We start from the raw sequence: 14,321 nt of genomic DNA on the forward strand, positions 1-14,321 counted from the left end.
TGGGGGCGTGGCTTCCAACTGGGGAATAGTGGGGCGCCAGACAAGGTGGGAAGACGGGGAACTCGTAAGAGCAGGCTTTGGTGGCCTGGCAGCAGAAGGAGGTGTCAGGAGCAGGGCGATAGCGAGAAAAGTGGGGAAAGATTCTGGTATTCAAAAAACAAAACCAAAAAAGACTGAGGGGAAACAGCACAAAAATATCGTGAGGGAGTTGCAGCACTGGTGCCCCATCACCCAAAGGATAAAAGGCAGTTTCTTAACTTGCCACATGGAAGTCTCTAAGACCCAGCTTCTTCGCCATTAGGCCTGAAAACGTCCAAGCCCTCTCCTCCCCTTGCATTATGAATTCCTACTCCTCCTTCAGCCCTCAACTCAAATTATCACCTCTTCCAGGAAGCCTTTCCCAATATCCTAGATTGGATTTGGTGCTCCTTTTGCTGGGTATCTCTAGCCACTTGCACATAACTTCATTTTAGCTACCTGTGCTGTAATTATTTATTTACATGTTGTGTCTCTCACTAAACTGCTGCTCCTTCAGGGCAAAAACTACATCTGATTACATCTTCATATTCCCTAGCAGGTGCCTGGCACACAATAAATACTTAAGAAATAAATAGCATAGCATTCTGCCACTCACTAAGAATACTCCTGCCTCAGGGCTTTTAGGTTTGCTCTTCCCTGTGCCTGGGATGTGCTTCCTCCAGATATTTCCTCTCATTGTGTCTCTGCTCAAATGTTACCACCTCAGAGAAGCCTTCCCTGGCCAAACTATCTAAAACAACATCCCCAATCACTCTCCCTTACCCTGCTTTAACGTTTTCTTTCACAGCACTTATCACTATCTGACATATTATATTTTTGTTTGTTTGTTGACCATCTCCCACTATAATGCAAACTCCAGAGCTCTGGGACTTTTTCTCATTCATTACTGTATCTAAAGCAATGCCTGGTATAGTAGGTACTCAATAAATGTTTATTGAATGAATAAATGGCATGGAGATAAGTGATAGGGGGATTTTGGAATGTAGTGATGGGGAGAAGAAATTGAAAATACTGTAAAATAGGGAAATGTATAAATGGAAGGTACAGGTCCCTAAGGCCAAACTTGGCCATATCAAGAATGAGAACGAAGACAGAAGCCAAACGCAGCAAGGGAGGGAGGGAGTAGGATGAGGGCCAGGTGGAACTCTGGAGCAGGGTCCTCAGGGAGCAGAGCTCTCCTGGGAAAGCCCCAGTTCAGGTAGAGGAAATGGGATGGGCAGGAGGCTGAGGAGTTTACTCAGATCTAAAGACGAAATCCACCCCGAGCCCAGGCCTCTTTTGGCCAGATGGTTCCGGAGGAGCCTCAGCATCTGTTCCTCTGTAAATTATCCAGTGCTCCCTCCTGCCTGTCTTCTCTGGTGACAGCCGGAACAATTGTCCAGGAATTCCATCTGCTCCCCTGTTCTTCTCCCCTCTACAGCTCATCAACATTTTAGAGTGGAGAGGTGTCCCATTTCCCTGGGCGGAGGGTTGGGAGCCCAGTTTGTCCCTTGGTGGAGCTGGCCTCAAGCACTCACTCCTCCAACAGCACAACAAATAAAACCTCAGCAAAGATCCCCAGGCCCTTGGAAGGAGGGGTCAGTCATCTTTATTTCTCATCCTGTCCACGTTTTTCAATCCCATTCAACTGTTTATTATTATTAATTTAATAAAATTATACTAAATGAATCAATTATATTGGTTCTTGCAGAGCTTCATCAAATAAGGGTTCCCGGTCATTGTACGTTTCCACATGGTTCCCTTTAAATTGTCCATACACTACTTTCAAAATGTGACATTCATTGCGATATAAGACCACAAACTCAGATTTTTTTGAGATGACTTTTACTCTTTGCTAAAGGAATCTGACTGAAAGAAGAAAGAGAAAAGAAAGATCGTCTCTCTACTTTTCCCTAAACTGTTTTGGGATCCAGAGGAGGAGGGAGGCCCATGAACTGTCAGGTAAACAAACTTAGGGTATATAAATCTGAGAAACGATTTAAGTTTATATTTTGTAAACAGGGAAAGTGTCAGTAAACATAAATATACCTTTGAAAAGAAAGGGAGTCACAGTCCTCCAGAGTTTTTAACTTTTAGAATATGTAAGATAAAGTTCTTTTTACTATGAGGAGGCTGGCTGACCTCATCACTCCTTTCTCCATGGACGTACAAATGCACACATGCGTGTGTACCTATACATTCATTGGACCACAATTACATACTTGTTCGCTCTCACTGTAAAAGAACTATGAGGAAGGCGGTAAAGATTAAAGATCTCTTCTAGGCTTTCAGGGTTTTACGAAGTAGCTGCAATTTGTGGTAGAGTCAAGCTAACTACCTTTTGATGGTAGTTTTCATGACTGTACCTTGGTGTCCACAGGGCTACAGGGGCTGTAGGGCCCACCTGAGTAAGCATGGGCAAGTATTTCCCAGGTCACAATCCACGCAGGTCCGAGACAGTTCTTTCTCCTGATTTCACTCATGTAGATCCAGTCTCCCCATTGCAACGAATGTTTGTGTGGTGTCCACACTTAGCAGAAGAGAGCTTCGGAATGGAAGTGGGTCTTAGGATACATTCGCCCCTATGTTCATAGCAGCATTATTTACAATAGCCAAGACATGGAAACAACCTAAATGTCCATCAACAGATGAGTGGATAAAGAACCTATGGCATATATATATATATATATATATATATATATATATATATTACTCAGCCATAAAAAGGAATGAAATAATGCCATTTGCAGCAACATGGATGGACCTAGAGATTATCATACTAAGTGAAGTAAGTCAGAAAGAGAAAGACAAATACCCTATATCACTTATATATGGAATCTAAAATATGACACAAAGGAACATATCTACGAAACAGAAACATACAAACATAGAGGACAGACTTGTGGTTGCCAAGGGGTAGGGGGGTTAGGGGAGGGAAAGATTGGGAATTTGGGATTGGCAGGTGCAAACTATTATATATAGGATGGATAAACAACAAGGTCATATTGTATAGCACAGGGAACTATATTCAATATCCTGTGATTAAGCATGATGGAAAAGAATATGAAGGAGAACATACATATATGTATAACTGAATCACTGTGCTGTGCAGCAGAAAGTAACACAACATTGTAAATCAACTCTACTTCAATAAAAATTTTAAAAAGGAAGAAGAAGTGGGTCTTAGAATAAGACAGCAATTTTAGCTGCAGGTATTGGAGGAAACTGCTGGGAAAAGAGCTGAAACCATCCTGGGTTCAGCCCCATAGTCCTTTGAACTGTTCATCATGTTAGCTTGAAGGGCCTTAAACCATATTCAGCCATTCTGGTTGCAACTGACATTATCTACTAATAGTTTGAAGCCGAAAGGCTACCTATCTTCTCATTTATGACCTGATTAGACAAGCTGAGCCCTATTTACCTGGTTGACAATGTTTTCAAAACCTCAAGAGGTGAAAACTCAGTCTGCTTCCCTAGATTTAAGTTGTACACATTTCCTAATTCTTCTGTCTATTAATAGAAGTCCATGACTGCCACACTGGTGGATAAGCTTTTATTATGTATAAATGTCTTTTTCCTAACTTGGGATGTTGAATTTGATGGGAGTCTAAGAAATGTGATTTTTTTAATTTATTTATTTTTAGTTATTTATATTTTTGGCTGCATTGGGTCTTCATTGCTATGCACAGGCTTTCTCTAGCTGCGGCAAGCGGGGGCTACTCTTCGTTGCAGTGCGTGGGCTTCTCATTGCGGCAGCTTCTCTTGTTGCCGAGCACAGGCTCTAGGCGCCCGGGCTTCAGTAGTTGTGGCACGCGGGCTCAGTAGTTGTGGCTCACAGGCTCTAGAGCTCAGGCTCAGTAGTTGTGGCACATGGGCTTAGCTGCTCCTCGGCATGTGGGATCTTCCCGGACCAGGGCTCAAACCCGTGTCTCCTGCATTGGCAGGCGGATTCTTAACCACTGGGCCACCAGGGAAGTCCCTAAGAAATGTAATTTTAAAGACCATAAATAAATAAATAAATAGGGACTTCCCTGGTGGTCCAGTGGTTAAGACTCTGCACTCCCAATGCAGGGGGCCCAGGTAAGAGCCCACATGCTGCAACTAAGACCCAACGCAGCCAAATAAATAAAGATTTTTTTAAATAAATAAATCAAGACCTTGAATCTTTGCAGGATCTTGTATTCTTAAATATTCTTAAACCCACTTAACTCTTAACAGATACTTAATAAAGGCAGGAACTCAAATAAATATTTCTTCACTGATATATATGAAATAATGCTATGCACAGCAGCACTATTACAATAGCCAAAAGGTGGAAGCAACCCAACTGTAAAGCACAAATGGACTAACAAAATGTGGTATATACACACAATATAATATTTTTCAGCCGTAAAAAGGAAATTCTGACACATGCTACAGCATGGATGCACTTTGAAGGCACCATGCTATGTACATTAAGCCAGTCACAAATACTCCACGATTCCACTTATACGAGGTTCCTAGAGTAATCACATTCTTAGAGACAGAAAATAGAATGGTGGTTGCCAGGTGCTGCGGAATGGGGGATGGGGAGTTAGTATTTAATGGGTGTAGAGTTTCAGTTTGGGAAGATGAAAAATTCTGGAGCCGGATACTGGTGATCGTTGTACAATAATGTGAATGTTGGCAATCAATGTTAATGCCACTGAATTGTACACTTAAAGTTGGCTACAATGGAAAATATTATATATATTTTACCACAATAAAAATATTTCCAGTAAAAAAAAAACAACTTTAAAATATACATCCCGTATATCTTTATGTGATACTGAGTCTTGTCTTCTGGCTTCTGGTGGGCTCCCTGAGGGCAGGGCTTGTCTCCCCACTCAGACTTTGGGCAGGTGCCTCCCTTCTCAGACTTCAATTTTGAGTCCTGGGGAAGCTCAGAAAGTGCAGAAGCACCAGCTTACCTCCCTCTTCTGGATGGCACTGGGGCCTGTTTGGCAGGTCCAACTTCACTCTGACCCAGTAGCATCTGGGTTGTTCTGCCATCCCCTGTCTCTTTGCCGAATCAAGAGGGCTTCCCTCCATCCCAGGTCTGTACCTGAAACTTGGCCTTGAATGTTCGTGCTGTCCCATAGACCAAGTAACTGTTCATACATGAAATGTTAAAAGAGGAGGCCCAGCTCCCGGAAGCTTCAGGTAAACCTCCTGGGATGGCTCCTTTAGCGGCTGCTGGAGAGGCTGGAGCAGGACCTGCCTGGGCTGTCTCCTCCACCACCCCCTCATGGGCACTGGTAGTGCTATGCTTTACACTCATAGTTCTGGATATGGGTGAACCTCTTGCCCTTTCAGACCTGTGCACAGGAATCTGCAAACTCTCATGATTCCAAATGGATGCATCCCCTCTCTTGACATTTGGACACTAACTGCGCGACTGCACACTTAGCACATCAGCGGGCAAAGTGTCCCCCTCTGCCACTTCTCAACTAACCCAAGGCCCACAGTCAGCATCTACCCTCATCCAGCTTCCTTCCTTTCCCTGAGCAGGTATCTCCAGATACCCCAGGTGTGGCATCCAGGGCCTGAGACTTGGCACGCCTCAGGGAGCCCCTAAGGCGCATAATAAGCCCTCTCCCCCCACAACACCCATAGTCAAACAAAGCCAAAAGGAGGGGCACAATAGTTGGTTTAGATTTCAGGCCTTGAGCAGCTGCCTCCAACTCCTGCTACGAGGGAGAGGTGGGGGTGGAGGACAGGAAACAACCAGAGGGGGAGGGCATTTGTGTCAGGGCCCTGTGCTGGCAGAAAGGCCCAGCGAAGGGTGGGATGACATGGATACACCTGACTCCCTCCCTGCACCAATTCAGTGCCCACCTGCAGCCCCTACTTGTTGGACTGGTCAGAACTGGCTTGGAGGGGCAGTGGCAGGACAAAACAAGCAGGCAGATGATTGTCCCTTACCTGGTGAGGACAAGGGCCAGGCCTGCGTGCCCCTGGATCTCCGTAAGGTCCAGGCCCCACAGGTGCATCTGGTCCCCTGTTTACTTGGGGTGTGTGCGTAGTGAATGGGTGTGCCTGCCCTACTAGACTGTAAGCTGCTTGAGGTCAAGGCCCAGTACCTGTTTTCATTCGTATTAATTGTTGCACTCATTTGACTAATGCTTACTGAGCATCTGTGATCCCTTCCCAGTTCCTGACCATACGTGAGGCTCTGATGGGGAGAAAGAGAAATATCTGTGGGTGGGTCAATGAATATGCAAATGAATGAGGAGCTCCTCTTGCTCCCTGTTCTCTTGTCTCTGCATCCTTACTTGGTGTTGGTAATACACAAAACTTTTGGTTTGAAAGGAGATTAGGGAGAGAGGAAGGGAACCTGGGAACCCGCCCCCAAGGTGATGGGTGGGAAGGCCAAAAGGATGAATCCACGTGGCTGGGGGCCCTGGAGGAAGGGTTGATTGGCAGGTACTCAGAAAGGAAATGCTCAGGGAAGTGGGAAATCCAAGGGGTTGGGAATCTGGGGTATTCCAGAGCAGTAGTTACTGGTAGGGTCTGGGATCAAAGCCAGAAATGAGTCTCAGATGTCTACTGGCACCCCTCCAAAAGAGGCCACTATTCAGGTAGGTTTAGGAGAATCCCAAAGTCATCAGTCTTCCAGCCCAACCTGTTCCCAAAGTCCTCCGAAGAGGAGCCACTAAGTTGTATTGTGAAGCAGAAATTAAAGACAAGAATTGATTAGCACCAGACAGCCCATACCAGTCACTTTTCCCAAGGATAAGAGCAGGGTCTTTGATGGACTTCCCTGGTGGTCCAGTGGTTAGGACTCCTTGCTTCCACTGCAGGGGGCGAGGGTGTGATCCCTGGTCAGGGAACTAAGATTCCACATGCAAGGCGTGGCCAAAAAAAAAAAAAAAAAAGAGAGCAGGGTGTCTGAAACAGACTGCCTGGGTTGCTAACCTGCAGTTAACTAGATGCAAAACATGGGCAAATGACTGAAGTGCTCTGTGCCTCAGTTTCCCCATCTGTAAAATAGGGTTAAGCATCGTACCTACCTCACAGAGTTGTAATGCTCAGATGAGTTCATGCACGTAAAGTGCTTAGAACAGTGCCTGGTACATAGGGTGTTCCTCTCTTTTATCAGCGAGGACCTTGAGGCTCAGAGAAGTTAGTTATCTCCTGAAGGTCAGTCAGCTGCGGATGATGGAGCCAGGATTTGAAGCAGCTTCTGGTACTCTTGCCTTGACATCACATGGCCTGAAGAGTAATAGGAGCAATCTCAGGCTGCTGAGCCAGGGAGGGAGGTGACAAGGATGGTGATGCGGAGTGTTTAACCTCAAGGCATGCTGCAGAACAGGTGCATGGGAGGAAGAAGAAGTTCTGAAGCTGAGAGACCAGGTAGGAAATGTTTGTCTTGAGTCTGGTGTGGTGAGGAAGGTGGACAAGGACTGAGACAGTGAGACCGAATGGACCCAGGGTCCCAGGAGAAAGAGGACTGGAGGACTGGACAACGTTTGGTGAGCAGCCTGAACAAGGGAATAGAGGAGAGAGAGGAGGTGAGGATGGTTTTAAGGTTTGAAGCCTCAGTTACCCAGAGAATAGAAAGTTCTCTGCCAGAAATAGGTTTGTTTCAGGGGATTCTTGGAAATCCAAGCAGCGAGACAAGCCCTCTTTCCTGGGTGACTGTTAAATAGGTGAGGGGTGTGTGTGTTAGAAAGTTTTGCAGAGACCGAAGCCTGGACTTAGTGGTGTCCTTTACGTCAACGTGCTTCCACTCCTAGTAGTGGATTCTCAAAGATACTGGAACGGGGGACTTCCGTGGTGGCACAGTGGTTAAGACTCCACGCTCCCAGTGCAGGGAGCCTGGGTTCGATCCCCGGTCAGGGAACTAGATCCCACATGCATGTCACAACTAAAGAGCTGGTGAGCCGCAATTAAGAAGCCCACGAGCGGCAACTAAGGAGCCCCCCGCCACAACTAAGGAGGCTGCCTGCCGCAACTAAGACCCAGTGCTACCAAAAAAAAAAAAAAAAAAAGATAGTGGAACAGAAACAGATGCTGAGATAGAAGCCCCAGCACAGCCCAGAACAGCCCAGTTCAACTTCCCATTATTGCTCTCATCACTAACCCCTTCTCCTACTCCAGGGCAGGAAACTGACTTTACCAGGGACCACCCCCTCCCCAAAGCCTCAGCAGCCACTCACCCCAGCCTCCACTCTCCCACCTCCTATACACATATCTTCGCTTGTACACACACTATCTCATCCTGCCCTCGCAGCAACCCCGTTAGAGAGGAAGGCTGGTACTATTCTCCCTATTTTACAAACGAGGAGACTGAGGCCCAAAAAGGTTATGAGACTTTCTCAGAGGTCACACAGCCAATGCCAATCAGTGGCCAGTTTCCAAATCCTGTTCATTTTACTTCACTACACCACACCTCCACTTCAAGACATCTCAAGCAGATTAGGGCCAGAGGCGCCCATCTCCTTTCCCCAGCAGATCCACAGACATTCCTTGATGTTGGAGGGCATTCGTTTTCTCTCTGGGAATAATGGTGTGGTGGGATAATGACTGGGTATTAAGGAGGCAGCAAAAAATGGACAATGAGGGATGTGGCATCATTACGGATAAGCACCAACCATTAGGGCTGAAACCATCTTTAGAGGCCACTGAGTTAATGCCCACTGTTTACAAGGGAAACTTAGGGCCAGAAAGAAGGGACTTGCCCACTGAATGCTTCTGACATTTTGTTACTTCCTTTGTTCCAGGTATCTATCACCGAATATAACAAATCACCTCAAAACTTAGTGGCTTAAGACAACAATCATTGTATTATCTCTCAGATTCCTGTGGGTGATTCAGGAAGGGCTCAGCTGGGCGGTTCTGACTTTGTCTCTCATGCAACTGTCAGTTGGAGCTGAAACAGCAGGAGCTGGAGCAGCTGGGCTCTCCGGGCCTCTCTGTTTCGCCGTGTGTCTCAGGTCCTCTCCATGTGGCCTCTCCACTGGGGCTAGTTTGGGTTCCTCACAGCATGGTGACCTCAGGGCAATCAGACTGATTACACAGCAACTCAGGTCTCCAAAGGCAAGTGTCCCAAGAGAATCAGGTCAAACCTGAATCATATTTTGTGATCTAACCTCAGAAGTCACATAGCATCACTTCCACCATAGCTACAAGCCTGTCTAAAGGCAAGGGGAGGGAACGTAGACCCTATCTCTCAAGGGGAGGAATGTCAAAGTCACATAAGAAGAGCATGTGGGGTGGGAGATCTTGTGGCAGCAGCTTTTGGAGACCACAATCTGCTATACCCTTGTACAATTGCCTAGATCGGTAGCTTGGCACAGGGCAAAGGCCAGCCTGGGTCAAAGCCCTGGCTTCATCACTCACTAGCTCTGTGACCTTGGGGGAGTCACCTAACCCCTTGTATCTCCTCCTTCCTCATCCACGAAACCAGAATAATAGTAACGCCTGTCAAAAAAAAAGTAGTAATGCCTGTCTTGCAGGGGTGGGGTAAGGATTAAATGGAAGGGCCTAGCCCACAGAAAATTCATCTTTTTTTCTTCTTCCAACTTATGAGAAAGCAGTGAACACACCATCAACCTAAATCTTGCACCCTGACCATGAAACAAACCCAAGTCTCAATAAAGACAGAAAAACAAATTCAGTGCTACACAGTACAAGATGTGATATGATAAATCAAGAGCTGGGTTACAGCAGTAAAGAAAAATAAAGTCCTTCCCCTCACGGAGTTTATAATCTAGTAGAGGCAGCAAGTCTATATATCAATATGCTAATACATACACATGTCGGGTGGAAAAAGTGTTCTGGGGAAAAATAAAGTAGGGTAATGGAAATATGCCAGGGGTGGGAATGGGGTTATTATGTAGGATAACCAGGGAGGGCCTCTTTACTAAAATGACATTTGAACAGAAGACTGAATGACATGGGGGGAGTGAACTGCAAAAATATCTGAGTAAGAGCATTTCAGGAAGAGGGAACAGCTAGTGCAAAGCTCCTGAGGCAGGGAACATGCTTGATGTGTTCGAGGATCAACACAGAGGCCAATTTAGCTGGAGCAGAGCAAGGCAGGGGGAGTGTAGGGAACAAGGTCAGGTGGGATCCACTGGAAGGTTTTGGGCAGAGATGTGACTTAATTATGACCTCTATCTTTTAAATAAACATTTTATTTTGAATAATTTTCCTTTTTAAAAAAATATTTATTTAGGCTCTGCCAGGTCTTAGTTGTGGCACACCGGATCTTCGTTGAGGCATGCGGGCTCTTTAGTTGTGACATGCATGTGGGATCTAGTTCCCTGACCAGGGATCGAACCTGGGACTCCTGCATTGGGAGCGCCGAGTCTTACCCACTGGACCACCAGGGAAGTCCCCGAATAATTTTCAACTTACAGGAAGTTTGTGAAGATAGTAAAGACAGTTCCCATATACCATTCACCCAGTTTGCCCCAGTGTTAACATTATACATTACCGTGGTACATTTGTCAGAACTATGAAGCCAGTATTGGTACCTTGTGTAAACTAAACTCCAGACTTTATGCAGACTTCACCAGTTTTTCCGCTAATGATTTTTTTTTTTTCTGTTTCAGGATTCAGTTTAGAATATCACATGGCATTTAGCTGCCTTCCACTTTATCAGGATCACCTCAGCTGCTTCATGATAATAGAAGATCCGTTAGGAAGCTGTTGCAGTAGTCCAGGAAGGAGATAGTGGGGCTTGGACCCAAGTGTTAGAGGTCAGATTGTGGAAAGCGGACAAATTCTCGGTTGGAGGCAGAGTCGACAGGATTTGCAGGACATGGGATGTGAGAGAAAGAGGAGAGTTAAGTATGATGCCAAGGATTTTAGCCTAAAACACTTGGCCATTCACTGATACGGGTGAGACTGACATAGGAAGACTATTGGGGGCTGGAAATCAGGAGTTTGCATTTGAACATGCTAGGTCTCAGTTGCTTATTGGACAGTGGTTAAGTGGAGACGTCAAGCAGGCAGTTGGATACACGAGGCTGGATTTCAAGGATACATCTTAGCTGGAAATATAAACTTGGGAGTCATTAGCTTAGAGGTAGTATTTAAAGTCATTAGGCTGGATGAGATCACGAAGGGAGTGGGTGAAGGTAGAAAAGAGAAGAGGGGGATTTCCCTGGTGGCGCAGTGGTTAAGAGTCCATGCCCCCAGTGCAGGGGGCCCGGGTTTGATCCCTGGTCAGGGAACTAGATCCCACATGCATGCTGCAACTAAGCGTTCACATGCCACAACTAAGGAGCCGGCAAGCTGCAACTAAGGAGCCTGCCTGCCACAACTAAGACCCAGTGCAACCAAATAAGTAAATAAATGAAAAGAGAAGAGGTCTGAGGATTGAGCCCTGGGGCTGTGGAAGAAATTGGAAGGATGAGGAGGAAGCAAAGGAGACTGAGGAGGGGCGGCCATTGTGGTAGGTAGAGAAGCTCCTGAGATTGAGCCTAGAAGCCCAGGGAACCACTGTGTCCAGTGCAGCTTACAGAGCCATCAAGATGAAGACTGAGAAGCAACTGTTGGATTTGGCAATGGTGAGGGCACTGGTGACCTTGACAAGAGTAAATCTCGTGGAGTGGTGGGGCAAGAGGGGGTTCAACAGAAAATGAGAGGAGACGAGGCGAAGACAGCAGGTATAGACAAATGTTTCTGAAGAGTTTTCAGTAAAGAGAAGCAGAAAAATGTAGCTGGAAGAGAATACGGGATTGAGGGAGGTTATTTTAAGATGGGAGACAGGATGATGAAAATGATCTCATAGAGAGCAAACTGATGATGCAGAGGGGATGTGGAGAACCGCTGGGGCCCCATAGTAACACAGGTGAGAAGGGATGGGAACTAGTGCCCAGGAGGAGGGAGGGCTTCACCTGTGTAAGAACACTGGCATCGCATCAATGGTAACAGATGCGAGTGTATGGAGACAGATGTAGGTAGGCGGAGGAAGCACGTGGAAATTCTCTTCAGACTGCTTCTATTTTCTTCATGAAGTTGGAAACAAGACCACCAGCAGAGGGAGGAGGAACAGGAGGGGCTGGAGGTTTGGAGGAGAGAGGAGGAAGCAAAAATAGCCGTCGAGGGGGCTGAGAGAGTGCACAGAACTGGGGAAAGGCAGGAGCATGGATGGTCAACACAAAGGGTGTTTGAGGGCATGAATTTAAGGGAGACCAGTCAGCCTAGGTATGTGTTATTTCCGGCCACGTTCAGCTGCTTGGGTGCAGGCTGGAGAAGTCACTGCGGTGGGGTCTTCCCAGATGAATATGATGGGAGAGAAGGGCCGGGGAGTTGGTATATGCAAGGAGCTGATGATAATGATAGATCATTGAATCAAAGCTGGGTAAGGAGGGAAGGGTGGATGTGATGGGTGTCGGTGTTGCTGAAAAGGGGGTAGGATCAATGGGTGAGAGACAGGGCTGTCTTATCCCTGGAGGCATAGTGCCGAAGGCCCACAATAGTTTTAGGGGCCCACAAAATATTTTAATTTTAATGTTTAAAATCAGAAGAAAAAAGTGAATATAATAAAAATGAATATATAATAATGGATCCAGCCTGGATTATATTCATCCTGATACCAAGGTAATCATAAAATATAACTTTTAATATTCTCTCATAGAGGGAGGGGCCCATGAAGGCGAAGTGTCTGGTGACCCTTATGAGTGATCCCAGTGGATCCAAGTTCAATATTTGTTGAATTCATTTATAATGGCAAAAAAGTAAACATACTTAAGTATCCAGAATTGTTTGAGTCCAGGTACGACGGGCTGAAAAGATAGGAGTTGGTAATAGGAAAGTGTGATACTTAAAACTGAGATTATGGACTGTGTGAAGCAATTGGTAGTAACAAGGTTTGGGTGGGAACATCCTTCTCATTGGTGGAGAAGAAACCAAGGTGATGGGAAGCTGGTTTTATTGGTTATCTACTGCCATATTAACAACATCCCAAAACATAGTGGCTGAAAACACTCACCATTTATCTGTTTACCGACGATTTATCTGCTCATCCACCGTTGATCTGGTAATATGGCTGCGCTCTGCTGAGCGGTTCTTCTCTTGGTCTTGCCAGGGCTCTCTCATGAGGCTGCAGTCAGCTGGAAGCTTGACTGGGGCTGGGTAACAGGACCTCATATGGGGTGGATGTTGCTCAGGGCATCTCAGCTCTCCTTCATGTGGCGTCTCATCTTCCAGCAGGCCAGACTGGACTTCTCTACATGATGTTGGAAGTTTTCTAAGAGGGCAAAGGGGAAGCTGCAAGAGCTCTTGAAGCCCAGACTCTGGGGACTTACACAGTGTCATTTCTGCCACATTCTGTTAGTCAAAACAAGTCCTAGGACCAGCCCAGATGCAAGGGGTTGAGAAACAGACTCCACCTCTTGTTGCAAGGAGCAGCAAAATCACTGCAAAGTGTCATGTGGGACAAGAGGAACTGGCGTGGTCATCTTTGCAAACAAACTATCGCACATGTTGGAAAAATTGTCTATGTGGTACCAAATCAGGCATCACCAAGAATTTGACAGAAGTGAGAGTGAAGAGAGTGACAAGCCAGGTGCTAAAATCTTCAAAGCATGAGGGAGTAGTAAGTGATACAATCTGATGGTATCAACTTCTAAAGCTTCAAGTATCTTTATTGTTTCATCAGTGAATGCGAGTGAATTTCATTAATGAAAAGGAACTCTTCATTTTTCACAACTTTGAGTCAGTCACTCATCAACTCAGACTCTATCTTAAGGAAGGAACCTAAAACATGGGGAAAAAATCTATATGCATGAAAATTTGTAGCACTTTTATTTATCTGGGAGCTGTAGCCCCAGTGCCTGCCCCAGTGCCTAGGATGATGTCTGGCATGGAGTAGTAACACATAGGTGCTCAGTAAATATTTGTTGAATGAATTTATAATGGCAAAAAGTAAATACAACCTAAGTATCCAATAATGAGGGCTAGGTTAAATTTGGGTGTATCTATTTCATAGACTATCATGCAGCCATAACAAAAATTATGATTTTAAGGACTATCAATATATGATGAGGAGTAAAAAAAAAGCAGGATATAACATTACAGGTTCTGTGTAAAAACAGCTGGATAGGAAAAGGAGTCAAACAACAGCAGTGGTTTTATGAAGCAAATAGAATCATGAGTGATTTTTAACATTTTACTTTTTTTTTTTTTTTTTTTTGCCACACCACGAGGCTTGTGGGATCTTAGTTCCCCAACCAGGGATTGAACCCGGGCCAAGGCAGTGAAAGTGCCGAGTCCTAACCACTGGACCACCAGGGAATTCCCCAAATTTTTAGTTTATTCTAAAAGTT

This window comes from Delphinus delphis, chromosome 10 (assembly GCF_949987515.2).
Source record: "Delphinus delphis chromosome 10, mDelDel1.2, whole genome shotgun sequence".
NCBI classification, from domain to species: domain Eukaryota; kingdom Metazoa; phylum Chordata; class Mammalia; order Artiodactyla; family Delphinidae; genus Delphinus; species Delphinus delphis.